The following is a 27,114-nucleotide window of genomic DNA, read 5'->3' on the forward strand; positions in this document are numbered from 1 at the left end:
CTTTTTTTTGCACAGCTACTTGCCTCCAGGAGGCCACAAGAGGGAGACAAGGGACTGCAAAATGGAAAATAGGCATCCACCAACTTTACAGACAACTTCTCTTTGCTCCTACAACCTCCATCCTTGCACAGTTTGTTATTCTTCCAGGTAACATAGTAACAAATCCAAATTGCTGCTCTCTTTGTAGGCAAGCAAGGGTTTGTTGCAACTGCAATTCTTACTTCTTCTTGAAATGTAGGGACGACAGTACATTCCATCACATCCATCTAGTGTACACAGGTAGGTCCATTGTGGCGGGTAGGCGGCTGGCTGCTTTAATGGCTGTTTGCTGTTCCCCTACTCCACTCCACTCCACTATTTGACTGTGGTGCTGCATCAATCAGTGGCTGGCTCAGGTGCAGCTCTTTAACTTACCTAAAAGGGAGGGCGGAGAGAAGACAAGGAAGGTGAATGAGCTGTTCCAATGTGAAATGCCGGAAACACAGAAACACAGAAGACACACACACACACACACACACACACACACACACACACACACACACACACACACACACACAACAAGAGGTGGCAATGTATTAATTAATTGCATTTAATAAATGAGCTCATTATCACACATGACTGTACAAATGCATTGTCCAACAGGTGTTGAAATAATGGGATTAAAAGGGGAGATCCCATCAGAAAGACAAAAACAATAGCAAACACAAATAGCACTTTTGGAATCTGATTTTAGTCAACACATAAGGGAAGGGTGCACCGGTCCTGGAAATACTGCAATACCAGGTCAATGCGTGGAGTGGACAGAGCAAGCTCTATTTCCATCTCCCTGTTCGAAAAATCCATTTAATATATGGTCCCCAGATAGGGGACGTATCAGATATTAAACTGATAAGAACAGATTTTTTTTTTTTTTTTTTTTTTTTTTTTTTTTTTTTTTTTTTTTTTTTTTTCCACTCAGGTCTCAAGTCTAAAATCTTAAAACTCAAATCTTAAGACTTGGATCATCATAATGAAAAATGTATATATATATTTTTTTTTTTTTTTTTTTTTTTAATTTTCCTCTTTTAATATATTTATTGTACATACATATCCATTACACAAATACATCCATATCTGTTGCCATTTAAATCATGGCACCAAGCCTTTTTTTATCGCAAAAATAACAAGCATTTCTAAGTGTTCCTGCTTCAGGGTTTCACCATCCCATTCACTTTTAACCTCTTCCACCAACCAAGGTGGTATGCTAAATCTTTCCATAAAGCGGAAAAAATGTTTTGACAAATGTGATTCTATTCTTTCACGCAAATCCTCTATATCCGCCTTCTCCCGTAAAATCATAACCTCTCTCCTTATCTTCTCTCTTTCTTCACTTTCTTCTTTAGATATTTTAGCTTTCTCAATTTTTCTTTTTTCAGCCATTTTTTCTTTCCCCATATCTATATCTTTAACACTTTCTCCTCCACTATTCTCCATTTTTTTCGTTACTGAAGCAACCTCTTCAACATTCGGTTTACTTTTCTCCATACTCGTTCCGCTCTCTTGTTGCACTCCTCTTCCATGTCTCTTTGGACATATCCTGAAGACATGCCCACCCTCTCCACACATGTTACAAATCTTTTCCTCTTTGCAGTCTTGGTAGCTGTGGCCTTCCTGCAAACATTTCGTACAGACAGTCTTTTGACATTCTGCTGTATTGTGCCCATATTTTTTACAGTTCCTGCAGAAGATGTCCATCCCAGAAAAAAACAAATCTCCAGTTGTGTTTCCAATTTTAAAGCGTGCCGGCGGGATCACCAATTTCCCAGAAGTTTTGTCAAGTTTCAGTGAACAAAGAAATCTCCACTTACCGGTCCAAAAGCCAAACTCATTCAGGACTTTGCCTTTCTCCACAACTTTCCCACAATACTTCCCTAGGAATATGCTAATGTCCTCCTCTTCAACATATGGAGAGTACATTTTAACAGTCACAAGCCGTTGCCACTCAGAGAAGTGTGGCACCAGTACAATACCTTCCAGTCTTGAATCTCCACGTGTCTCATTAAAAATTCCCAAAAACTTCAAGTAAGTATCTTCGTTAATGAACGTGACGTCGTAGACACCTCTCCGTGGATAATCCATTACAGCCAGTATATCCTCCTTGCTCAGCCGAAACAGTCCCAGCAACAAATCTTTGCTCAGGAAACGCAGGTCTTTCTTGGTCCTTTCCAGTTCCGTCACCATAAAACGAACAGCGTTCCTGGTCTTCATATAATCCGGTACGGTCTCCATTCTGACGTCTTTCAAGGTAAACCTTCAACACCGAGGTGTCAGGTGGGTGATCGCTCCTCGTTGCCCTGGACTAATCCTCCTCCCCAATAGCAGCAGAGGGGTGAAGTCTCTTGTAAAAGAGACGATCCCCCCAGGCCAAGGAAAAGGGTACCAGGGCACCTCCTGACCAAGAAACAAGGCAATACCCTAAAGCACTACACTTGATCTTAGCCAAAAGGCCGAGAAGCGATAACCCGAATGGGCCGGCCGTTGACCGAGCCTGCCTAATACTGCTGTTCACCCCTTGCAGCGATTGATTCAGCCTACTCCTAGGCAATTCCATGGGGCCCTGCAGGCTCACACACATTTACAGCTACTAAGCGGGAGGGAGGTGAATAAAGGCCGGAGAGGAAGCCAGACAGGATTTGCTTCTTTTGCTTGCACCACAATGCAGTGCTGAAAGAGGAGGAGGAATCTACATAAAAACGCCTTCCTGGCAACGCCCAAATGCCCTCCTGCCATGCAGATAAACACTGGCAGCGGCAGCAAGTGCATGCCCACAGCCACCCCTTGTTCCTTCACACCTTGTATCAGCTTTAATCCAATCCAGTCCGGTGCTGCCTGCTGAGCAGCACTGACCAACACTGCCTGGGCCCAGGCTTTTATCTCTGAGGCAGGCCCCATTATGATGTCAGAAAGCTGGCTCTGGAATCCTGAGGGCTCCACTATGACACGTGCAAAGTTCCGTCTGAACTTTATATAAGACGGTGCGGCTCAGTCAGTCACTCAGTGTTGCCTGAGAGGGCAACACTGCAACAGCCGGCCGCCAGGCTGTCTTTTTTTTGCACAGCTACTTGCCTCCAGGAGGCCACAAGAGGGAGACAAGGGACTGCAAAATGGAAAATAGGCATCCACCAACTTTACAGACAACTTCTCTTTGCTCCTACAACCTCCATCCTTGCACAGTTTGTTATTCTTCCAGGTAACATAGTAACAAATCCAAATTGCTGCTCTCTTTGTAGGCAAGCAAGGGTTTGTTGCAACTGCAATTCTTACTTCTTCTTGAAATGTAGGGACGACAGTACATTCCATCACATCCATCTAGTGTACACAGGTAGGTCCATTGTGGCGGGTAGGCGGCTGGCTGCTTTAATGGCTGTTTGCTGTTCCCCTACTCCACTCCACTCCACTATTTGACTGTGGTGCTGCATCAATCAGTGGCTGGCTCAGGTGCAGCTCTTTAACTTACCTAAAAGGGAGGGCGGAGAGAAGACAAGGAAGGTGAATGAGCTGTTCCAATGTGAAATGCCGGAAACACAGAAACACAGAAGACACACACACACACACACACACACACACACACACACACACACACACACACACACACACACAACAAGAGGTGGCAATGTATTAATTAATTGCATTTAATAAATGAGCTCATTATCACACATGACTGTACAAATGCATTGTCCAACAGGTGTTGAAATAATGGGATTAAAAGGGGAGATCCCATCAGAAAGACAAAAACAATAGCAAACACAAATAGCACTTTTGGAATCTGATTTTAGTCAACACATAAGGGAAGGGTGCACCGGTCCTGGAAATACTGCAATACCAGGTCAATGCGTGGAGTGGACAGAGCAAGCTCTATTTCCATCTCCCTGTTCGAAAAATCCATTTAATATATGGTCCCCAGATAGGGGACGTATCAGATATTAAACTGATAAGAACAGATTTTTTTGATTGAAAAATGCTTTATTGACAATCAATCGTCATCATACAAACATTACTGCGACGCAGCGCAAGCCATGAAGCAGCAAATAATAAATAATAACAGTCGTCAAACATAACATGACAGTATAATACACAGTACAGGCTGGCCTATGCTATACATTACACCACATGCTACACTAACATTCTTGCATTCACTAAAGCCAAACAACAAAGCATTACAGACAAGTGATGGGAAATGGGAGTGGGTAGGAGGGGATAGGGAAGGGGGAAATCACAGGCCCGAAGCTTTATTGAAAGACAACACACAAGAAGGGAGAGTGGGGGGAAGGGGAGTATCAGTCCTCTTCCTCATCGACGTCCGGGCTGTCCCAGGTGGAATAGTCTCTGAGCAGGCTGTGGATCAGCCTGCGGCAGTCCTGGACGGACACACTCTCTCTCCGCAAAATCAGACGGTTCCTGGCAAACCATATAGCGTCCTTAAAGCAGTTCATAAGGCGCCAGGCTTCCTGGATTGCTCCATCCGTGGTATTCCCAGGAAATAGTCCATAAAGTACCGAGCGGTACGACAGTCTGTTCCTGGGTACTGAGTCCTTGAGTTCATGTTCCAAGGCTTTCAACAGACCCTGTGCAAAGGGGCACTGCCAGAAAATGTGCAAAGATGTTTCCTCCGTGAAGGGGCACCTGGGGCAGTACCGGGTCTTGCACAGGTTGCGGGTATGCATGAATGACCTAAGAGGCAGTCCTCCCTGGATGGCCATCCATGAAATGTCCTTGTGCCCGTTGGTCAACCTGCCAGATGACACGTTAGTCCAAACAGTCTCCAACGTGTCGGCATGAAGCCCTGGAACAGACTCCAGTGAGTCCTTTGCTCTGATGTGCTTGTGGATCGTCTTAGGTTTCCACAAGTCGGGCTTAAGACCCTCCAGTTGATGCTCCCTCACAAACCGGACAACATCTCCGTAGAACCAGGGAGCGTGCCAGTTGTAAGGGAAGGAGCTGTCCCACTTGTCCCAGCCAAAACCTCGCCAGAGGGGAAGGAGGAAGTAGCGGGACATGGCCTTGCCCGCAGAGCCGTTTGCTGTCCTCAGAGTCCTACGAACACAGTCACATGCAAAAGCGATCCGCAGCAGAGTGGGAATGTCGGGTATACCCTTCCCACCTTTGCGGGGCTCCTTGTACATAACAGTCCGCTTTACTCTGTCCATTTTCGAGCCCCAGATGAAGCGAAACACAGTCCTGGTAATGGCCCTCGAGACCGTTGCAAGAGGGGGCCATGCCTGTGCAGTGTATTGTAGCACAGGCAAGACTTCGTTACGCAGGACCATTGCTTTGCCCTCAATAGTGAGTTGTCTGAGGCTCCACAGTCCGATCCTTTGGTTGACTTTGGCCAAGCGTTCTTCCCACGACTTTAGGGCTGCACCTTCCTTACCGAACCAGACTCCCAGAATTTTGATGAAGTCCGGCTTGATAGTAAACGGGAAGGAGGCAGGAGAAGGCAGGTACCACTTTCCGAAGAGCATGGCTTCCGACTTCCCGCAGTTGACTTTTGCCCCTGAAGCGCGTCCGAACTCCTCGCAGGTCTGGACGAGTGCAGTCACCGAACTCTGGTCAGCGCAGAAGACGGTCACGTCGTCCATGTACAGCGAGCATTTGACCTCGAAGTGTCCTGGACCTGGTGCGGTGATCCCTCTGATCTCTCCATTCTGCCGGATAGCCTCTGCGAAGAGCTCTATAACACAAACAAAAAGGAGAGGTGAAAGAGGACAGCCTTGTCTAACCCCCGACGATACAGGAAAGGGGTCAGTCTTCCAGCCGTTCACCAGCACCGAGCTGTAAATGTCGCAATACATCAGGTTAACATACAAACAGAACAACCTGCCAAGCCGCAGCCTACGCAGAGCCTTACCCATGAATTCGTGAGAGACCCGGTCAAAAGCCTTCTCCTGATCCAGACTGACCAGGGCCGCGTGTGTACGGCGGCTTTGCATGTAATGCACCGTGTCCCTCACCAGGGCAAGACTGTCGGCCACCCTACGGCCAGGAATGCCGCAGGTTTGGTCCGATCCGATGATCTGTCCGATGACAACCTTCAGTCTGTTGGCCAATACTTTGGCGAGGATCTTGTAGTCCACGTTCAGGAGAGAGATGGGACGCCAGTTTTTCAGGTCACATCTCTCCCCCTTCCGCTTATACAAGATCGTGATCATGCCTTCTCTCAAGGACGGTGGCATTCTACCCTCCACCACCATCTCCTCATAGAGCTCCAGCAGGTCCGGACAGATCAAGTCCCCCAGCGCTACATAGAGCTCTGCTGGGAGACCATCACTGCCCGGGGTCCTGCCGGGTCTGAAGGATTTAGCGGCAGAGAGCAGTTCCTCCACCGTCAGGGGTACATCCATAGCCTCCGTACCTGCAGGATCAAGATGATTAGTGATACCTGACAGGAATTTATCGGCGGCTTCGGGGTCAGTGGTTTTCCGGGAGTAGAGGTTTCGGTAGTAGTCTGTGACGACTCCCATCACCTCCTTCTTCCCAGAATGCATGTTTCCGGTCTCATCTCGGAGTTCCTTCAGGGGCGTGTGGCCGGCATGGAGTTTCCTGAAAAAGAACGAGTTACATTTCTCACCCTTCTCCAGGTTCTCCACCTTGGAACGAAAGACAATTCGCTTGGATTCCTCCTCAAAGTGCCTTTTCAGGCCCTTTTTGGCTTCCTCCAGCTCCTTCCTGACGTCCCAGCCGCATTGAAGGAGGTCTTGCAGGGATCGCAGCTGACGCTGCATCTCTCTGAAGTCTCTCTTCCTCTCACACGCCTGTTGACGACTTTTTGCCTGAAAGAAACAACGAAATTCAACTTTAACATATTCCCACCAGTCACAGGTTTTGTCAAAGAAAACTTTATCATTCCTCCAAACAATATAGGCGTCTCTAAGTTCCGCCAGTACCTCCTCTCTTTCCAGCAGGGCACAATTCAGCTTCCAGGAGCCAGGGCCGGGAGGAAAACCGTGGCCGATGGCACCCTGGAAGAGAATGGCCCTGTGGTCAGAGAAGAAGCAGGGGACCATGGAGTGCCCATGCTGCTTGACTGCCCGGGAGGTGAACACAAAGTCAATCCGAGAACGAAGTGAGCCATCGGGTCGGCTCCATGAATAGTTCACAGAGCCGATCCCCATGGAGCCCACAACGTCCTGCAAGGATGCTTCGGTTACCATCTCGATAAGCAGTTTGGAACTGACATCCAGTTTGATTGAAGTGCCGGAACTTCGTCCATCCTCTTCGATGGGGCAGTTGAAGTCCCCGGCCATCACCACTGCCCTAGTGGTGGCGAGCTGGGTCCGCAGGGTCTGGAATAGTTCCAGGCGCTCAGCCTTCATAGGGGGAGCGTATACGTTGATGAGCCTAATCGGCTCTCCTGCCCAGGAACCGTCTACGACCAACAAGCGGCCGCAGGCGAGCTCCTGGACAGAGTCAACAGTAAATACGCTTCCCCTAATCAGGATGGCAACCCCTGCAGACTTACAGTCGCCCCCACCAGACCAGTAGGACGGGCCATGGGTCCACTGCCTGGCCAGATGATGGTATGACCTGGAAGAGGGGAGAGTACATTCCTGCAGCATAAATACATCACTCGACTGCTTGGAAAGAAAAGTTAGCACCATCTGACATCTAGTCCTATCTCTAACACTCCTCACATTGAGGCTAAAGATGTTAAGTTTAGCAGCCATGGGGGAGAATAAAGAAGGTCAGTGCAAACGATACACCTTAGTTACCAGTCCGGTCGGGCGGATCCTCCTCGCCTGGCGGGTCCGAAAGATCCAGCAGGCCCTCTGACAGAAATTGTTCCAGGATTGTAGCCACCTGGATGTCTGTTGTGAAGTCGATGACCTCAGGTTCAGACACGAGTTCCTCCACCATCTGCTCCATTTCCTCCTGCTGCGCAAGGGAATCTTCGCAGATTTCCACGACTTGTCGCTTTGAGGACTCAGCAGCTGGGCTGTCCCTCACCTTTCTCTTCCTCTGGATGGCACCTGAGGAGACAAGAGGGGGAAAATCCTCCAGGGAGAGGACTCCAGCAGCTGGAGGGGAAGATGTTAGTGCTGCTGGAGCTGGGGAGAAGGGAGGCTGGGTTGGGAGAGGTGCAGGTGACAGGACCACTGAGATGGGTGGGTAGGAGAAGGTGAGAGCCTCAGTGGGGGTGACAGGGGTTGGGGACGGGGGGGTGGGGAGGGCCGGGCGAGGGAGGGTGGGAAGGGTAGGGCGAGGGAGGGCCGGGAGAGGGGGGGGAGGGACTGTCGTCTTCTTACCATCCTTCTTTTTCCCGGTCTTCTGTGCCGCTGGAGCTCTGGCTGGGGCGGGGTTCCCTCTGGCTGGAGCTTTCGCTGCTACAGTTGCCCAGGATCGATCCCTCTTCGGGCAGTCCTTGTAAGAGTGGGCTGCTTGTCCGCAGAGGTTGCACATTGTCCGTTTCGGGCAGTCTTTGGTCTCGTGTCCTGTTACCCGGCAGTTCTTGCAGGCGTCCTCCTTGCAGTCCTTCACCGAATGACCCTTCTTGCTGCATCTCCTGCAGATCTGCGGCATGTCCGGGTAATAGATGAGGCCGTAGGAGTTGCCCAGCGAGAATGACTGGGGCAGGTGCTGGAGGCCGTCTTCCGCGCTCGAATCCTTGTTCAGTCGGACGATTACCGACCACTTGCCAGTCCAGAAGCCGAGTCCGTTCAGGATGTGGGTGGGTTCCCTCACCACTGTGCAGAACCGCTTCAGGAGCGTGGTGATGTCTTTGCCGGGGGTGTGTGGGTTCCGCATTGAGACCGTCACCCGCCTTTCCTCTCTTTGGACAGGGCAGTTGCCCACAAAGCGAGAGAAAGGGGATTCAGGCCTCGCCGCTTTCACCATCTCCCAGTACCTTCTGCAGATGTTGATCGAAGCGAAGGTCACGAAGAACATCCCGGTCATGAAGGCCTGGATACTGATGGTCTCCGGCTTAGCGAAGCCCTGATCCAGGAGCATCTTCTGGCAGAACACTTCTTCCGTCATGTCCGGCACTCTCCCGTCCACCTCCTTGAGCTTCAGGGCCACCGTCTGCTTCATCCAGGGCTCCAGGGTTGGAGCAGCCTGGTTCGGCTTCCTGGTGGCCTGTTGGCTTGAGGAGGCTTCAGGAGGAGATGTCCTGGCCTGGGCCGGCTCACCTGGTCCATCAGCCTTCTCCTTCTGGGTGGCAGGGTTGCTGGTTGAGGCCATGGCTTCTTCCAGCTGTTCCTGTCGCTTGGGGAGGATCTTCGATAGCTCTTTCCCGAAGGGGGCGGAGCTATGCAAATCTTCTCCTTGCTGGCCGAGGTTCTTCCACGAAATTTCTTCCGCAGCGGTTCCTCGTCGAGCTTCTTCTTCTGCGGCCGAGCTTCTTCGAAGATCCCCTTCAGCAGCGGCTCTTCTCCGAAGTTCTCCTTCTTCTTCCCGGCAGCGATCTCCCGGAGCTTCTTCCTCGATGGCGGCTTCTCCCTTCTGGATCGTCGTCTTCGCTGGTTCTTCTCCGCAGTTCGTCGCCGGCTTCGTCTGGAACGCTCTTGGATCGCTAAGCTAGTGTTTATAGCCCCCAGTGGTTCTCCGAGCTATCTATCCTTACAAGGACTGATAAGAACAGATACTACACTTGATCTTAGCCAAAAGGCCGAGAAGCGATAACCCGAATGGGCCGGCCGTTGACCGAGCCTGCCTAATACTGCTGTTCACCCCTTGCAGCGATTGATTCAGCCTACTCCTAGGCAATTCCATGGGGCCCTGCAGGCTCACACACATTTACAGCTACTAAGCGGGAGGGAGGTGAATAAAGGCCGGAGAGGAAGCCAGACAGGATTTGCTTCTTTTGCTTGCACCACAATGCAGTGCTGAAAGAGGAGGAGGAATCTACATAAAAACGCCTTCCTGGCAACGCCCAAATGCCCTCCTGCCATGCAGATAAACACTGGCAGCGGCAGCAAGTGCATGCCCACAGCCACCCCTTGTTCCTTCACACCTTGTATCAGCTTTAATCCAATCCAGTCCGGTGCTGCCTGCTGAGCAGCACTGACCAACACTGCCTGGGCCCAGGCTTTTATCTCTGAGGCAGGCCCCATTATGATGTCAGAAAGCTGGCTCTGGAATCCTGAGGGCTCCACTATGACACGTGCAAAGTTCCGTCTGAACTTTATATAAGACGGTGCGGCTCAGTCAGTCACTCAGTGTTGCCTGAGAGGGCAACACTGCAACAGCCGGCCGCCAGGCTGTCTTTTTTTTGCACAGCTACTTGCCTCCAGGAGGCCACAAGAGGGAGACAAGGGACTGCAAAATGGAAAATAGGCATCCACCAACTTTACAGACAACTTCTCTTTGCTCCTACAACCTCCATCCTTGCACAGTTTGTTATTCTTCCAGGTAACATAGTAACAAATCCAAATTGCTGCTCTCTTTGTAGGCAAGCAAGGGTTTGTTGCAACTGCAATTCTTACTTCTTCTTGAAATGTAGGGACGACAGTACATTCCATCACATCCATCTAGTGTACACAGGTAGGTCCATTGTGGCGGGTAGGCGGCTGGCTGCTTTAATGGCTGTTTGCTGTTCCCCTACTCCACTCCACTCCACTATTTGACTGTGGTGCTGCATCAATCAGTGGCTGGCTCAGGTGCAGCTCTTTAACTTACCTAAAAGGGAGGGCGGAGAGAAGACAAGGAAGGTGAATGAGCTGTTCCAATGTGAAATGCCGGAAACACAGAAACACAGAAGACACACACACACACACACACACACACACACACACACACACACACACACACACACACACAACAAGAGGTGGCAATGTATTAATTAATTGCATTTAATAAATGAGCTCATTATCACACATGACTGTACAAATGCATTGTCCAACAGGTGTTGAAATAATGGGATTAAAAGGGGAGATCCCATCAGAAAGACAAAAACAATAGCAAACACAAATAGCACTTTTGGAATCTGATTTTAGTCAACACATAAGGGAAGGGTGCACCGGTCCTGGAAATACTGCAATACCAGGTCAATGCGTGGAGTGGACAGAGCAAGCTCTATTTCCATCTCCCTGTTCGAAAAATCCATTTAATATATGGTCCCCAGATAGGGGACGTATCAGATATTAAACTGATAAGAACAGATTTTTTTTTTTTTTTTTTTTTTTTTTTTTTTTTTTTTTTTTTTTCCACTCAGGTCTCAAGTCTAAAATCTTAAAACTCAAATCTTAAGACTTGGATCATCATAATGAAAAATGTATATATATATTTTTTTTTTTTTTTTTTTTTTAATTTTCCTCTTTTAATATATTTATTGTACATACATATCCATTACACAAATACATCCATATCTGTTGCCATTTAAATCATGGCACCAAGCCTTTTTTTATCGCAAAAATAACAAGCATTTCTAAGTGTTCCTGCTTCAGGGTTTCACCATCCCATTCACTTTTAACCTCTTCCACCAACCAAGGTGGTATGCTAAATCTTTCCATAAAGCGGAAAAAATGTTTTGACAAATGTGATTCTATTCTTTCACGCAAATCCTCTATATCCGCCTTCTCCCGTAAAATCATAACCTCTCTCCTTATCTTCTCTCTTTCTTCACTTTCTTCTTTAGATATTTTAGCTTTCTCAATTTTTCTTTTTTCAGCCATTTTTTCTTTCCCCATATCTATATCTTTAACACTTTCTCCTCCACTATTCTCCATTTTTTTCGTTACTGAAGCAACCTCTTCAACATTCGGTTTACTTTTCTCCATACTCGTTCCGCTCTCTTGTTGCACTCCTCTTCCATGTCTCTTTGGACATATCCTGAAGACATGCCCACCCTCTCCACACATGTTACAAATCTTTTCCTCTTTGCAGTCTTGGTAGCTGTGGCCTTCCTGCAAACATTTCGTACAGACAGTCTTTTGACATTCTGCTGTATTGTGCCCATATTTTTTACAGTTCCTGCAGAAGATGTCCATCCCAGAAAAAAACAAATCTCCAGTTGTGTTTCCAATTTTAAAGCGTGCCGGCGGGATCACCAATTTCCCAGAAGTTTTGTCAAGTTTCAGTGAACAAAGAAATCTCCACTTACCGGTCCAAAAGCCAAACTCATTCAGGACTTTGCCTTTCTCCACAACTTTCCCACAATACTTCCCTAGGAATATGCTAATGTCCTCCTCTTCAACATATGGAGAGTACATTTTAACAGTCACAAGCCGTTGCCACTCAGAGAAGTGTGGCACCAGTACAATACCTTCCAGTCTTGAATCTCCACGTGTCTCATTAAAAATTCCCAAAAACTTCAAGTAAGTATCTTCGTTAATGAACGTGACGTCGTAGACACCTCTCCGTGGATAATCCATTACAGCCAGTATATCCTCCTTGCTCAGCCGAAACAGTCCCAGCAACAAATCTTTGCTCAGGAAACGCAGGTCTTTCTTGGTCCTTTCCAGTTCCGTCACCATAAAACGAACAGCGTTCCTGGTCTTCATATAATCCGGTACGGTCTCCATTCTGACGTCTTTCAAGGTAAACCTTCAACACCGAGGTGTCAGGTGGGTGATCGCTCCTCGTTGCCCTGGACTAATCCTCCTCCCCAATAGCAGCAGAGGGGTGAAGTCTCTTGTAAAAGAGACGATCCCCCCAGGCCAAGGAAAAGGGTACCAGGGCACCTCCTGACCAAGAAACAAGGCAATACCCTAAAGCACTACACTTGATCTTAGCCAAAAGGCCGAGAAGCGATAACCCGAATGGGCCGGCCGTTGACCGAGCCTGCCTAATACTGCTGTTCACCCCTTGCAGCGATTGATTCAGCCTACTCCTAGGCAATTCCATGGGGCCCTGCAGGCTCACACACATTTACAGCTACTAAGCGGGAGGGAGGTGAATAAAGGCCGGAGAGGAAGCCAGACAGGATTTGCTTCTTTTGCTTGCACCACAATGCAGTGCTGAAAGAGGAGGAGGAATCTACATAAAAACGCCTTCCTGGCAACGCCCAAATGCCCTCCTGCCATGCAGATAAACACTGGCAGCGGCAGCAAGTGCATGCCCACAGCCACCCCTTGTTCCTTCACACCTTGTATCAGCTTTAATCCAATCCAGTCCGGTGCTGCCTGCTGAGCAGCACTGACCAACACTGCCTGGGCCCAGGCTTTTATCTCTGAGGCAGGCCCCATTATGATGTCAGAAAGCTGGCTCTGGAATCCTGAGGGCTCCACTATGACACGTGCAAAGTTCCGTCTGAACTTTATATAAGACGGTGCGGCTCAGTCAGTCACTCAGTGTTGCCTGAGAGGGCAACACTGCAACAGCCGGCCGCCAGGCTGTCTTTTTTTTGCACAGCTACTTGCCTCCAGGAGGCCACAAGAGGGAGACAAGGGACTGCAAAATGGAAAATAGGCATCCACCAACTTTACAGACAACTTCTCTTTGCTCCTACAACCTCCATCCTTGCACAGTTTGTTATTCTTCCAGGTAACATAGTAACAAATCCAAATTGCTGCTCTCTTTGTAGGCAAGCAAGGGTTTGTTGCAACTGCAATTCTTACTTCTTCTTGAAATGTAGGGACGACAGTACATTCCATCACATCCATCTAGTGTACACAGGTAGGTCCATTGTGGCGGGTAGGCGGCTGGCTGCTTTAATGGCTGTTTGCTGTTCCCCTACTCCACTCCACTCCACTATTTGACTGTGGTGCTGCATCAATCAGTGGCTGGCTCAGGTGCAGCTCTTTAACTTACCTAAAAGGGAGGGCGGAGAGAAGACAAGGAAGGTGAATGAGCTGTTCCAATGTGAAATGCCGGAAACACAGAAACACAGAAGACACACACACACACACACACACACACACACACACACACACACACACACACACACAACAAGAGGTGGCAATGTATTAATTAATTGCATTTAATAAATGAGCTCATTATCACACATGACTGTACAAATGCATTGTCCAACAGGTGTTGAAATAATGGGATTAAAAGGGGAGATCCCATCAGAAAGACAAAAACAATAGCAAACACAAATAGCACTTTTGGAATCTGATTTTAGTCAACACATAAGGGAAGGGTGCACCGGTCCTGGAAATACTGCAATACCAGGTCAATGCGTGGAGTGGACAGAGCAAGCTCTATTTCCATCTCCCTGTTCGAAAAATCCATTTAATATATGGTCCCCAGATAGGGGACGTATCAGATATTAAACTGATAAGAACAGATTTTTTTTTTTTTTTTTTTTTTTTTTTTTTTTTTTTTTTTTTTTTTTCCACTCAGGTCTCAAGTCTAAAATCTTAAAACTCAAATCTTAAGACTTGGATCATCATAATGAAAAATGTATATATATATTTTTTTTTTTTTTTTTTTTTTTAATTTTCCTCTTTTAATATATTTATTGTACATACATATCCATTACACAAATACATCCATATCTGTTGCCATTTAAATCATGGCACCAAGCCTTTTTTTATCGCAAAAATAACAAGCATTTCTAAGTGTTCCTGCTTCAGGGTTTCACCATCCCATTCACTTTTAACCTCTTCCACCAACCAAGGTGGTATGCTAAATCTTTCCATAAAGCGGAAAAAATGTTTTGACAAATGTGATTCTATTCTTTCACGCAAATCCTCTATATCCGCCTTCTCCCGTAAAATCATAACCTCTCTCCTTATCTTCTCTCTTTCTTCACTTTCTTCTTTAGATATTTTAGCTTTCTCAATTTTTCTTTTTTCAGCCATTTTTTCTTTCCCCATATCTATATCTTTAACACTTTCTCCTCCACTATTCTCCATTTTTTTCGTTACTGAAGCAACCTCTTCAACATTCGGTTTACTTTTCTCCATACTCGTTCCGCTCTCTTGTTGCACTCCTCTTCCATGTCTCTTTGGACATATCCTGAAGACATGCCCACCCTCTCCACACATGTTACAAATCTTTTCCTCTTTGCAGTCTTGGTAGCTGTGGCCTTCCTGCAAACATTTCGTACAGACAGTCTTTTGACATTCTGCTGTATTGTGCCCATATTTTTTACAGTTCCTGCAGAAGATGTCCATCCCAGAAAAAAACAAATCTCCAGTTGTGTTTCCAATTTTAAAGCGTGCCGGCGGGATCACCAATTTCCCAGAAGTTTTGTCAAGTTTCAGTGAACAAAGAAATCTCCACTTACCGGTCCAAAAGCCAAACTCATTCAGGACTTTGCCTTTCTCCACAACTTTCCCACAATACTTCCCTAGGAATATGCTAATGTCCTCCTCTTCAACATATGGAGAGTACATTTTAACAGTCACAAGCCGTTGCCACTCAGAGAAGTGTGGCACCAGTACAATACCTTCCAGTCTTGAATCTCCACGTGTCTCATTAAAAATTCCCAAAAACTTCAAGTAAGTATCTTCGTTAATGAACGTGACGTCGTAGACACCTCTCCGTGGATAATCCATTACAGCCAGTATATCCTCCTTGCTCAGCCGAAACAGTCCCAGCAACAAATCTTTGCTCAGGAAACGCAGGTCTTTCTTGGTCCTTTCCAGTTCCGTCACCATAAAACGAACAGCGTTCCTGGTCTTCATATAATCCGGTACGGTCTCCATTCTGACGTCTTTCAAGGTAAACCTTCAACACCGAGGTGTCAGGTGGGTGATCGCTCCTCGTTGCCCTGGACTAATCCTCCTCCCCAATAGCAGCAGAGGGGTGAAGTCTCTTGTAAAAGAGACGATCCCCCCAGGCCAAGGAAAAGGGTACCAGGGCACCTCCTGACCAAGAAACAAGGCAATACCCTAAAGCACTACACTTGATCTTAGCCAAAAGGCCGAGAAGCGATAACCCGAATGGGCCGGCCGTTGACCGAGCCTGCCTAATACTGCTGTTCACCCCTTGCAGCGATTGATTCAGCCTACTCCTAGGCAATTCCATGGGGCCCTGCAGGCTCACACACATTTACAGCTACTAAGCGGGAGGGAGGTGAATAAAGGCCGGAGAGGAAGCCAGACAGGATTTGCTTCTTTTGCTTGCACCACAATGCAGTGCTGAAAGAGGAGGAGGAATCTACATAAAAACGCCTTCCTGGCAACGCCCAAATGCCCTCCTGCCATGCAGATAAACACTGGCAGCGGCAGCAAGTGCATGCCCACAGCCACCCCTTGTTCCTTCACACCTTGTATCAGCTTTAATCCAATCCAGTCCGGTGCTGCCTGCTGAGCAGCACTGACCAACACTGCCTGGGCCCAGGCTTTTATCTCTGAGGCAGGCCCCATTATGATGTCAGAAAGCTGGCTCTGGAATCCTGAGGGCTCCACTATGACACGTGCAAAGTTCCGTCTGAACTTTATATAAGACGGTGCGGCTCAGTCAGTCACTCAGTGTTGCCTGAGAGGGCAACACTGCAACAGCCGGCCGCCAGGCTGTCTTTTTTTTGCACAGCTACTTGCCTCCAGGAGGCCACAAGAGGGAGACAAGGGACTGCAAAATGGAAAATAGGCATCCACCAACTTTACAGACAACTTCTCTTTGCTCCTACAACCTCCATCCTTGCACAGTTTGTTATTCTTCCAGGTAACATAGTAACAAATCCAAATTGCTGCTCTCTTTGTAGGCAAGCAAGGGTTTGTTGCAACTGCAATTCTTACTTCTTCTTGAAATGTAGGGACGACAGTACATTCCATCACATCCATCTAGTGTACACAGGTAGGTCCATTGTGGCGGGTAGGCGGCTGGCTGCTTTAATGGCTGTTTGCTGTTCCCCTACTCCACTCCACTCCACTATTTGACTGTGGTGCTGCATCAATCAGTGGCTGGCTCAGGTGCAGCTCTTTAACTTACCTAAAAGGGAGGGCGGAGAGAAGACAAGGAAGGTGAATGAGCTGTTCCAATGTGAAATGCCGGAAACACAGAAACACAGAAGACACACACACACACACACACACACACACACACACACACACACACACACACACACACACAACAAGAGGTGGCAATGTATTAATTAATTGCATTTAATAAATGAGCTCATTATCACACATGACTGTACAAATGCATTGTCCAACAGGTGTTGAAATAATGGGATTAAAAGGGGAGATCCCATCAGAAAGACAAAAACAATAGCAAACACAAATAGCACTTTTGGAATCTGATTTTAGTCAACACATAAGGGAAGGGTGCACCGGTCCTGGAAATACTGCAATACCAGGTCAATGCGTGGAGTGGACAGAGCAAGCTCTATTTCCATCTCCCTGTTCGAAAAATCCATTTAATATATGGTCCCCAGATAGGGGACGTATCAGATATTAAACTGATAAGAACAGATACTACACTTGATCTTAGCCAAAAGGCCGAGAAGCGATAACCCGAATGGGCCGGCCGTTGACCGAGCCTGCCTAATACTGCTGTTCACCCCTTGCAGCGATTGATTCAGCCTACTCCTAGGCAATTCCATGGGGCCCTGCAGGCTCACACACATTTACAGCTACTAAGCGGGAGGGAGGTGAATAAAGGCCGGAGAGGAAGCCAGACAGGATTTGCTTCTTTTGCTTGCACCACAATGCAGTGCTGAAAGAGGAGGAGGAATCTACATAAAAACGCCTTCCTGGCAACGCCCAAATGCCCTCCTGCCATGCAGATAAACACTGGCAGCGGCAGCAAGTGCATGCCCACAGCCACCCCTTGTTCCTTCACACCTTGTATCAGCTTTAATCCAATCCAGTCCGGTGCTGCCTGCTGAGCAGCACTGACCAACACTGCCTGGGCCCAGGCTTTTATCTCTGAGGCAGGCCCCATTATGATGTCAGAAAGCTGGCTCTGGAATCCTGAGGGCTCCACTATGACACGTGCAAAGTTCCGTCTGAACTTTATATAAGACGGTGCGGCTCAGTCAGTCACTCAGTGTTGCCTGAGAGGGCAACACTGCAACAGCCGGCCGCCAGGCTGTCTTTTTTTTGCACAGCTACTTGCCTCCAGGAGGCCACAAGAGGGAGACAAGGGACTGCAAAATGGAAAATAGGCATCCACCAACTTTACAGACAACTTCTCTTTGCTCCTACAACCTCCATCCTTGCACAGTTTGTTATTCTTCCAGGTAACATAGTAACAAATCCAAATTGCTGCTCTCTTTGTAGGCAAGCAAGGGTTTGTTGCAACTGCAATTCTTACTTCTTCTTGAAATGTAGGGACGACAGTACATTCCATCACATCCATCTAGTGTACACAGGTAGGTCCATTGTGGCGGGTAGGCGGCTGGCTGCTTTAATGGCTGTTTGCTGTTCCCCTACTCCACTCCACTCCACTATTTGACTGTGGTGCTGCATCAATCAGTGGCTGGCTCAGGTGCAGCTCTTTAACTTACCTAAAAGGGAGGGCGGAGAGAAGACAAGGAAGGTGAATGAGCTGTTCCAATGTGAAATGCCGGAAACACAGAAACACAGAAGACACACACACACACACACACACACACACACACACACACACACACACACACACACACACAACAAGAGGTGGCAATGTATTAATTAATTGCATTTAATAAATGAGCTCATTATCACACATGACTGTACAAATGCATTGTCCAACAGGTGTTGAAATAATGGGATTAAAAGGGGAGATCCCATCAGAAAGACAAAAACAATAGCAAACACAAATAGCACTTTTGGAATCTGATTTTAGTCAACACATAAGGGAAGGGTGCACCGGTCCTGGAAATACTGCAATACCAGGTCAATGCGTGGAGTGGACAGAGCAAGCTCTATTTCCATCTCCCTGTTCGAAAAATCCATTTAATATATGGTCCCCAGATAGGGGACGTATCAGATATTAAACTGATAAGAACAGATTTTTTTTTTTTTTTTTTTTTTTTTTTTTTTTTTTTTTTTTTTTTTTTTTTTTTCCACTCAGGTCTCAAGTCTAAAATCTTAAAACTCAAATCTTAAGACTTGGATCATCATAATGAAAAATGTATATATATATTTTTTTTTTTTTTTTTTTTTTAATTTTCCTCTTTTAATATATTTATTGTACATACATATCCATTACACAAATACATCCATATCTGTTGCCATTTAAATCATGGCACCAAGCCTTTTTTTATCGCAAAAATAACAAGCATTTCTAAGTGTTCCTGCTTCAGGGTTTCACCATCCCATTCACTTTTAACCTCTTCCACCAACCAAGGTGGTATGCTAAATCTTTCCATAAAGCGGAAAAAATGTTTTGACAAATGTGATTCTATTCTTTCACGCAAATCCTCTATATCCGCCTTCTCCCGTAAAATCATAACCTCTCTCCTTATCTTCTCTCTTTCTTCACTTTCTTCTTTAGATATTTTAGCTTTCTCAATTTTTCTTTTTTCAGCCATTTTTTCTTTCCCCATATCTATATCTTTAACACTTTCTCCTCCACTATTCTCCATTTTTTTCGTTACTGAAGCAACCTCTTCAACATTCGGTTTACTTTTCTCCATACTCGTTCCGCTCTCTTGTTGCACTCCTCTTCCATGTCTCTTTGGACATATCCTGAAGACATGCCCACCCTCTCCACACATGTTACAAATCTTTTCCTCTTTGCAGTCTTGGTAGCTGTGGCCTTCCTGCAAACATTTCGTACAGACAGTCTTTTGACATTCTGCTGTATTGTGCCCATATTTTTTACAGTTCCTGCAGAAGATGTCCATCCCAGAAAAAAACAAATCTCCAGTTGTGTTTCCAATTTTAAAGCGTGCCGGCGGGATCACCAATTTCCCAGAAGTTTTGTCAAGTTTCAGTGAACAAAGAAATCTCCACTTACCGGTCCAAAAGCCAAACTCATTCAGGACTTTGCCTTTCTCCACAACTTTCCCACAATACTTCCCTAGGAATATGCTAATGTCCTCCTCTTCAACATATGGAGAGTACATTTTAACAGTCACAAGCCGTTGCCACTCAGAGAAGTGTGGCACCAGTACAATACCTTCCAGTCTTGAATCTCCACGTGTCTCATTAAAAATTCCCAAAAACTTCAAGTAAGTATCTTCGTTAATGAACGTGACGTCGTAGACACCTCTCCGTGGATAATCCATTACAGCCAGTATATCCTCCTTGCTCAGCCGAAACAGTCCCAGCAACAAATCTTTGCTCAGGAAACGCAGGTCTTTCTTGGTCCTTTCCAGTTCCGTCACCATAAAACGAACAGCGTTCCTGGTCTTCATATAATCCGGTACGGTCTCCATTCTGACGTCTTTCAAGGTAAACCTTCAACACCGAGGTGTCAGGTGGGTGATCGCTCCTCGTTGCCCTGGACTAATCCTCCTCCCCAATAGCAGCAGAGGGGTGAAGTCTCTTGTAAAAGAGACGATCCCCCCAGGCCAAGGAAAAGGGTACCAGGGCACCTCCTGACCAAGAAACAAGGCAATACCCTAAAGCACTACACTTGATCTTAGCCAAAAGGCCGAGAAGCGATAACCCGAATGGGCCGGCCGTTGACCGAGCCTGCCTAATACTGCTGTTCACCCCTTGCAGCGATTGATTCAGCCTACTCCTAGGCAATTCCATGGGGCCCTGCAGGCTCACACACATTTACAGCTACTAAGCGGGAGGGAGGTGAATAAAGGCCGGAGAGGAAGCCAGACAGGATTTGCTTCTTTTGCTTGCACCACAATGCAGTGCTGAAAGAGGAGGAGGAATCTACATAAAAACGCCTTCCTGGCAACGCCCAAATGCCCTCCTGCCATGCAGATAAACACTGGCAGCGGCAGCAAGTGCATGCCCACAGCCACCCCTTGTTCCTTCACACCTTGTATCAGCTTTAATCCAATCCAGTCCGGTGCTGCCTGCTGAGCAGCACTGACCAACACTGCCTGGGCCCAGGCTTTTATCTCTGAGGCAGGCCCCATTATGATGTCAGAAAGCTGGCTCTGGAATCCTGAGGGCTCCACTATGACACGTGCAAAGTTCCGTCTGAACTTTATATAAGACGGTGCGGCTCAGTCAGTCACTCAGTGTTGCCTGAGAGGGCAACACTGCAACAGCCGGCCGCCAGGCTGTCTTTTTTTTGCACAGCTACTTGCCTCCAGGAGGCCACAAGAGGGAGACAAGGGACTGCAAAATGGAAAATAGGCATCCACCAACTTTACAGACAACTTCTCTTTGCTCCTACAACCTCCATCCTTGCACAGTTTGTTATTCTTCCAGGTAACATAGTAACAAATCCAAATTGCTGCTCTCTTTGTAGGCAAGCAAGGGTTTGTTGCAACTGCAATTCTTACTTCTTCTTGAAATGTAGGGACGACAGTACATTCCATCACATCCATCTAGTGTACACAGGTAGGTCCATTGTGGCGGGTAGGCGGCTGGCTGCTTTAATGGCTGTTTGCTGTTCCCCTACTCCACTCCACTCCACTATTTGACTGTGGTGCTGCATCAATCAGTGGCTGGCTCAGGTGCAGCTCTTTAACTTACCTAAAAGGGAGGGCGGAGAGAAGACAAGGAAGGTGAATGAGCTGTTCCAATGTGAAATGCCGGAAACACAGAAACACAGAAGACACACACACACACACACACACACACACACACACACACAACAAGAGGTGGCAATGTATTAATTAATTGCATTTAATAAATGAGCTCATTATCACACATGACTGTACAAATGCATTGTCCAACAGGTGTTGAAATAATGGGATTAAAAGGGGAGATCCCATCAGAAAGACAAAAACAATAGCAAACACAAATAGCACTTTTGGAATCTGATTTTAGTCAACACATAAGGGAAGGGTGCACCGGTCCTGGAAATACTGCAATACCAGGTCAATGCGTGGAGTGTACAGAGCAAGCTCTATTTCCATCTCCCTGTTCGAAAAATCCATTTAATATATGGTCCCCAGATAGGGGACGTATCAGATATTAAACTGATAAGAACAGATACTACACTTGATCTTAGCCAAAAGGCCGAGAAGCGATAACCCGAATGGGCCGGCCGTTGACCGAGCCTGCCTAATACTGCTGTTCACCCCTTGCAGCGATTGATTCAGCCTACTCCTAGGCAATTCCATGGGGCCCTGCAGGCTCACACACATTTACAGCTACTAAGCGGGAGGGAGGTGAATAAAGGCCGGAGAGGAAGCCAGACAGGATTTGCTTCTTTTGCTTGCACCACAATGCAGTGCTGAAAGAGGAGGAGGAATCTACATAAAAACGCCTTCCTGGCAACGCCCAAATGCCCTCCTGCCATGCAGATAAACACTGGCAGCGGCAGCAAGTGCATGCCCACAGCCACCCCTTGTTCCTTCACACCTTGTATCAGCTTTAATCCAATCCAGTCCGGTGCTGCCTGCTGAGCAGCACTGACCAACACTGCCTGGGCCCAGGCTTTTATCTCTGAGGCAGGCCCCATTATGATGTCAGAAAGCTGGCTCTGGAATCCTGAGGGCTCCACTATGACACGTGCAAAGTTCCGTCTGAACTTTATATAAGACGGTGCGGCTCAGTCAGTCACTCAGTGTTGCCTGAGAGGGCAACACTGCAACAGCCGGCCGCCAGGCTGTCTTTTTTTTGCACAGCTACTTGCCTCCAGGAGGCCACAAGAGGGAGACAAGGGACTGCAAAATGGAAAATAGGCATCCACCAACTTTACAGACAACTTCTCTTTGCTCCTACAACCTCCATCCTTGCACAGTTTGTTATTCTTCCAGGTAACATAGTAACAAATCCAAATTGCTGCTCTCTTTGTAGGCAAGCAAGGGTTTGTTGCAACTGCAATTCTTACTTCTTCTTGAAATGTAGGGACGACAGTACATTCCATCACATCCATCTAGTGTACACAGGTAGGTCCATTGTGGCGGGTAGGCGGCTGGCTGCTTTAATGGCTGTTTGCTGTTCCCCTACTCCACTCCACTCCACTATTTGACTGTGGTGCTGCATCAATCAGTGGCTGGCTCAGGTGCAGCTCTTTAACTTACCTAAAAGGGAGGGCGGAGAGAAGACAAGGAAGGTGAATGAGCTGTTCCAATGTGAAATGCCGGAAACACAGAAACACAGAAGACACACACACACACACACACACACACACACACACACACACACACACACACACACAACAAGAGGTGGCAATGTATTAATTAATTGCATTTAATAAATGAGCTCATTATCACACATGACTGTACAAATGCATTGTCCAACAGGTGTTGAAATAATGGGATTAAAAGGGGAGATCCCATCAGAAAGACAAAAACAATAGCAAACACAAATAGCACTTTTGGAATCTGATTTTAGTCAACACATAAGGGAAGGGTGCACCGGTCCTGGAAATACTGCAATACCAGGTCAATGCGTGGAGTGGACAGAGCAAGCTCTATTTCCATCTCCCTGTTCGAAAAATCCATTTAATATATGGTCCCCAGATAGGGGACGTATCAGATATTAAACTGATAAGAACAGATTTTTTTTTTTTTTTTTTTTTTTTTTTTTTTTTTTCCACTCAGGTCTCAAGTCTAAAATCTTAAAACTCAAATCTTAAGACTTGGATCATCATAATGAAAAATGTATATATATATTTTTTTTTTTTTTTTTTTTTTAATTTTCCTCTTTTAATATATTTATTGTACATACATATCCATTACACAAATACATCCATATCTGTTGCCATTTAAATCATGGCACCAAGCCTTTTTTTATCGCAAAAATAACAAGCATTTCTAAGTGTTCCTGCTTCAGGGTTTCACCATCCCATTCACTTTTAACCTCTTCCACCAACCAAGGTGGTATGCTAAATCTTTCCATAAAGCGGAAAAAATGTTTTGACAAATGTGATTCTATTCTTTCACGCAAATCCTCTATATCCGCCTTCTCCCGTAAAATCATAACCTCTCTCCTTATCTTCTCTCTTTCTTCACTTTCTTCTTTAGATATTTTAGCTTTCTCAATTTTTCTTTTTTCAGCCATTTTTTCTTTCCCCATATCTATATCTTTAACACTTTCTCCTCCACTATTCTCCATTTTTTTCGTTACTGAAGCAACCTCTTCAACATTCGGTTTACTTTTCTCCATACTCGTTCCGCTCTCTTGTTGCACTCCTCTTCCATGTCTCTTTGGACATATCCTGAAGACATGCCCACCCTCTCCACACATGTTACAAATCTTTTCCTCTTTGCAGTCTTGGTAGCTGTGGCCTTCCTGCAAACATTTCGTACAGACAGTCTTTTGACATTCTGCTGTATTGTGCCCATATTTTTTACAGTTCCTGCAGAAGATGTCCATCCCAGAAAAAAACAAATCTCCAGTTGTGTTTCCAATTTTAAAGCGTGCCGGCGGGATCACCAATTTCCCAGAAGTTTTGTCAAGTTTCAGTGAACAAAGAAATCTCCACTTACCGGTCCAAAAGCCAAACTCATTCAGGACTTTGCCTTTCTCCACAACTTTCCCACAATACTTCCCTAGGAATATGCTAATGTCCTCCTCTTCAACATATGGAGAGTACATTTTAACAGTCACAAGCCGTTGCCACTCAGAGAAGTGTGGCACCAGTACAATACCTTCCAGTCTTGAATCTCCACGTGTCTCATTAAAAATTCCCAAAAACTTCAAGTAAGTATCTTCGTTAATGAACGTGACGTCGTAGACACCTCTCCGTGGATAATCCATTACAGCCAGTATATCCTCCTTGCTCAGCCGAAACAGTCCCAGCAACAAATCTTTGCTCAGGAAACGCAGGTCTTTCTTGGTCCTTTCCAGTTCCGTCACCATAAAACGAACAGCGTTCCTGGTCTTCATATAATCCGGTACGGTCTCCATTCTGACGTCTTTCAAGGTAAACCTTCAACACCGAGGTGTCAGGTGGGTGATCGCTCCTCGTTGCCCTGGACTAATCCTCCTCCCCAATAGCAGCAGAGGGGTGAAGTCTCTTGTAAAAGAGACGATCCCCCCAGGCCAAGGAAAAGGGTACCAGGGCACCTCCTGACCAAGAAACAAGGCAATACCCTAAAGCACTACACTTGATCTTAGCCAAAAGGCCGAGAAGCGATAACCCGAATGGGCCGGCCGTTGACCGAGCCTGCCTAATACTGCTGTTCACCCCTTGCAGCGATTGATTCAGCCTACTCCTAGGCAATTCCATGGGGCCCTGCAGGCTCACACACATTTACAGCTACTAAGCGGGAGGGAGGTGAATAAAGGCCGGAGAGGAAGCCAGACAGGATTTGCTTCTTTTGCTTGCACCACAATGCAGTGCTGAAAGAGGAGGAGGAATCTACATAAAAACGCCTTCCTGGCAACGCCCAAATGCCCTCCTGCCATGCAGATAAACACTGGCAGCGGCAGCAAGTGCATGCCCACAGCCACCCCTTGTTCCTTCACACCTTGTATCAGCTTTAATCCAATCCAGTCCGGTGCTGCCTGCTGAGCAGCACTGACCAACACTGCCTGGGCCCAGGCTTTTATCTCTGAGGCAGGCCCCATTATGATGTCAGAAAGCTGGCTCTGGAATCCTGAGGGCTCCACTATGACACGTGCAAAGTTCCGTCTGAACTTTATATAAGACGGTGCGGCTCAGTCAGTCACTCAGTGTTGCCTGAGAGGGCAACACTGCAACAGCCGGCCGCCAGGCTGTCTTTTTTTTGCACAGCTACTTGCCTCCAGGAGGCCACAAGAGGGAGACAAGGGACTGCAAAATGGAAAATAGGCATCCACCAACTTTACAGACAACTTCTCTTTGCTCCTACAACCTCCATCCTTGCACAGTTTGTTATTCTTCCAGGTAACATAGTAACAAATCCAAATTGCTGCTCTCTTTGTAGGCAAGCAAGGGTTTGTTGCAACTGCAATTCTTACTTCTTCTTGAAATGTAGGGACGACAGTACATTCCATCACATCCATCTAGTGTACACAGGTAGGTCCATTGTGGCGGGTAGGCGGCTGGCTGCTTTAATGGCTGTTTGCTGTTCCCCTACTCCACTCCACTCCACTATTTGACTGTGGTGCTGCATCAATCAGTGGCTGGCTCAGGTGCAGCTCTTTAACTTACCTAAAAGGGAGGGCGGAGAGAAGACAAGGAAGGTGAATGAGCTGTTCCAATGTGAAATGCCGGAAACACAGAAACACAGAAGACACACACACACACACACACACACACACACACACACACACACACACACACACACACACACAACAAGAGGTGGCAATGTATTAATTAATTGCATTTAATAAATGAGCTCATTATCACACATGACTGTACAAATGCATTGTCCAACAGGTGTTGAAATAATGGGATTAAAAGGGGAGATCCCATCAGAAAGACAAAAACAATAGCAAACACAAATAGCACTTTTGGAATCTGATTTTAGTCAACACATAAGGGAAGGGTGCACCGGTCCTGGAAATACTGCAATACCAGGTCAATGCGTGGAGTGGACAGAGCAAGCTCTATTTCCATCTCCCTGTTCGAAAAATCCATTTAATATATGGTCCCCAGATAGGGGACGTATCAGATATTAAACTGATAAGAACAGATTTTTTTTTTTTTAAGTTGGCTACCCCTTTTCAGGGGTGTCAATGATTTATTTCATGATAAAAAATACAGTTTACAATAAAACCAACTTTTGTACAAATGAATAACAATAAAATCAATATTTCATTGCATTACATTACATAAAAGGGACATGGTGGCAAATCTTTATATGTTGGAGTTCCATTCTTTCACAAACCATTTATTAAGAAGGGTGGCATTTCTTTTTTTGTCTAATAAATAATAAATGTACATTTCGCTAAAACAAAGACCTAAAACATCATCAGTAGATAAAACATCGTGCTTAAAAATCAGGATGTTCCTGGCCTTCCATAGAGCTTCTTTGGCGCAATTCATCGTCTTCCACGCTATTATCTTTTGGCTCGCGGTTGGGCATCCAAATAGTCCATATAAAATATCTTCATAATTCAAGTCTTTCAGGTCTGCCATCTTTACCAAAAGAGGGAATATTTTTTTCCAAAATTTCTTCGCAAAATCACACGTCCAAAAAATGTGTCGAATCGTTTCCTCGGCCTGGCAGCCTTCCCTCGGGCAGACGGCAGACCTCGCGAGCCTCCTTCTGTATTGGAATGCCCGGCATGGAAGACATTGATGAATGCAGCTCCAGGCCAGGTCCATCTGTGTATTAAAAAGATAAAACACATTAATAATTTTGAA

The 27,114-nt window shown here is 46.5% G+C and overlaps 2 non-coding genes and 13 pseudogenes across 2 annotated transcripts; all 15 read right to left on the reverse strand.

Annotated features, from left to right (window-relative positions):
- Positions 1-746: 746 nt before the first annotated feature.
- On the reverse strand, positions 747-917 carry LOC142654398 (U2 spliceosomal RNA; annotated as a pseudogene).
- A 1,439-nt stretch (positions 918-2,356) lies between these two features.
- LOC142654611 (U2 spliceosomal RNA) lies at positions 2,357-2,498 on the reverse strand (annotated as a pseudogene).
- Positions 2,499-3,828: 1,330 nt separating this feature from the next.
- Positions 3,829-4,004, reverse strand: LOC142653796 (U2 spliceosomal RNA; annotated as a pseudogene).
- A 5,549-nt stretch (positions 4,005-9,553) lies between these two features.
- LOC142654542 (U2 spliceosomal RNA) lies at positions 9,554-9,655 on the reverse strand (annotated as a pseudogene).
- A 1,328-nt stretch (positions 9,656-10,983) lies between these two features.
- LOC142654359 (U2 spliceosomal RNA) lies at positions 10,984-11,208 on the reverse strand (annotated as a pseudogene).
- A 1,377-nt stretch (positions 11,209-12,585) lies between these two features.
- Positions 12,586-12,727, reverse strand: LOC142654613 (U2 spliceosomal RNA; annotated as a pseudogene).
- Positions 12,728-14,051: 1,324 nt separating this feature from the next.
- On the reverse strand, positions 14,052-14,222 carry LOC142654382 (U2 spliceosomal RNA; annotated as a pseudogene).
- A 1,435-nt stretch (positions 14,223-15,657) lies between these two features.
- On the reverse strand, positions 15,658-15,799 carry LOC142654615 (U2 spliceosomal RNA; annotated as a pseudogene).
- Positions 15,800-17,127: 1,328 nt separating this feature from the next.
- LOC142653602 (U2 spliceosomal RNA) lies at positions 17,128-17,318 on the reverse strand. Its single transcript, XR_012848529.1, has one exon. It is a non-coding gene; the product is annotated as a U2 spliceosomal RNA (small nuclear RNA).
- A 1,328-nt stretch (positions 17,319-18,646) lies between these two features.
- Positions 18,647-18,817, reverse strand: LOC142654399 (U2 spliceosomal RNA; annotated as a pseudogene).
- Positions 18,818-20,258: 1,441 nt separating this feature from the next.
- Positions 20,259-20,400, reverse strand: LOC142654616 (U2 spliceosomal RNA; annotated as a pseudogene).
- A 1,308-nt stretch (positions 20,401-21,708) lies between these two features.
- On the reverse strand, positions 21,709-21,899 carry LOC142653660 (U2 spliceosomal RNA). The gene has a single exon (XR_012848584.1). It is a non-coding gene; the product is annotated as a U2 spliceosomal RNA (small nuclear RNA).
- Positions 21,900-23,223: 1,324 nt separating this feature from the next.
- LOC142654298 (U2 spliceosomal RNA) lies at positions 23,224-23,439 on the reverse strand (annotated as a pseudogene).
- A 1,377-nt stretch (positions 23,440-24,816) lies between these two features.
- On the reverse strand, positions 24,817-24,958 carry LOC142654617 (U2 spliceosomal RNA; annotated as a pseudogene).
- A 1,330-nt stretch (positions 24,959-26,288) lies between these two features.
- LOC142654196 (U2 spliceosomal RNA) lies at positions 26,289-26,461 on the reverse strand (annotated as a pseudogene).
- Positions 26,462-27,114: the final 653 nt, after the last annotated feature.

This window comes from Rhinoderma darwinii, chromosome 5 (assembly GCF_050947455.1).
Source record: "Rhinoderma darwinii isolate aRhiDar2 chromosome 5, aRhiDar2.hap1, whole genome shotgun sequence".
Classification (NCBI taxonomy): domain Eukaryota; kingdom Metazoa; phylum Chordata; class Amphibia; order Anura; family Rhinodermatidae; genus Rhinoderma; species Rhinoderma darwinii.